Below are 1,679 nucleotides of genomic sequence, written 5' to 3'. Positions count from 1 at the left end.
ATCAAATGTGTTCACACAGAATACCAAGCAAGCCTCAAGAATCTCAATCAGTAGAATATCTCAATCACTTGAATATGTATATGCTTAGATTTGCAAAATATATATGATCTTTGTTTTCAGCAAAAAATATATGAGCGAATAAATATTGCAACAAAGATGTTTCACTTCAAAAACAAATATCTCCTCAAATAGTTTTCAAAATAAAGAGCAATAGATATTTGTAAATGATTTTGAAAATATTTCGCAACCAAAAGCAAATGCGAACTTCTCAAGATGTTGCAACGAATATGCAATCTTAGAAGATCTAGTAAAGTCTTCTTAGGATGAACTTATCAGCAAAGTCCCCTAAGAATCGTTTTGGGTTTGGCTCTCAACAAAATGAAACAATCTCACAGTAAAAAGAGAGCAAACCTTTCAATCTAAACACTCAAGAACACTTGCAGATGATTTAACAACTTTTGAAGGTAAGCTAAAGTGTATTTGGAAGAGTGTGAGCAATAAGAAATATTTTGCTTGAGAGAGAATTTGATTTTCTATTTTTACTAATCAATCCTTAATTCTCCCAAATGAAAGGGCATATATAGACATACCAGGATATTTGACCGTTGGGGACCTATTAGGGATTGTTAGAAAAGTTTAATGACATTTAACCCATTTTAACCCTGTTTAGAAATTTTAACTACGGTAAAAAAATTAGGTGTAACCCGAGAGGTCTAGCCGACCAGAACAAGTTCAGTCGACCAAGTCTCATATAGTTCGGTCGACCAAGGGACTTCTGAACTGAGGGCTCGATTGACCAAGAGAGGGCGATTTCTCAATTTTTCGAGGTTCGGTTGACCAGGCCATTTTAAACTGGTTGGTTCGGTCGACCAGACCGCTAGGATTTCTCCTGAGGACCCTCGGCCGACCAAGTTGTTGGAGTTCATTTCTATTTCGGTCAACCAGATGGTCAAACTTTTGACCCCAGGGGGTTTCGGTTGATCAGGGCTTTTTGAACTTCCTGGTTCGGTCAACCAGGTGGTCAAAATGTTGACTAGAGAGGGTTTCAGTCGACCGGGACTTTTTGAACTATTCTGGTTCAGTCAACCAGAATCTTGGTCAATCAGTTGACCCAGGGAGGTTTCGGTCGACCAGGTCAAAATAAACTGACTTGGTTGGTCGATCGAAAGTGCACCAAGTGTGCATTTTGGTCCCGTTTTGAAGCATACAAACCCTAATCAGGTGCCTAAGAAATATATGTGTAAATGTGTGTGTCCTAGGGTCACTTAGGGTCCAATTTCAAGATACTGAAAAAGTCTGGTGACGGTCTACCGAAGGGAAAACCCTAAGGTCTTTCTAAGGTCACTTTTAGTTCGCATCTGGTTTGAGCTTACAAAATAGATCATACATGTGATGTATGTGAGCTTATTACAAACCAAATGTCCTAATTACTAGTACAGACTAAATAGATATGAAATGCATTATAAAAGGAGATTTGGTCTTCAACTTCACTTTCTCTTTGTGCCGTTAATGTATCTGCTAATGTAGACCTGCACAAGAACTAGATATTCATCAAATATAAGAGTATTTGTCATTATCAAAACCGGACCTATAAGGTCAACACAAGTAAGGGGGAGATTGTTGAGAATTCCACTTGTGAGCTTGTCCCACATTGGAAAATTAGAGTGGATGATGGGTGC

This window comes from Malania oleifera, chromosome 11 (assembly GCF_029873635.1).
Source record: "Malania oleifera isolate guangnan ecotype guangnan chromosome 11, ASM2987363v1, whole genome shotgun sequence".
Classification (NCBI taxonomy): Eukaryota; Viridiplantae; Streptophyta; class Magnoliopsida; order Santalales; family Ximeniaceae; genus Malania; species Malania oleifera.
This window is presented reverse-complemented; position numbering follows the sequence as displayed.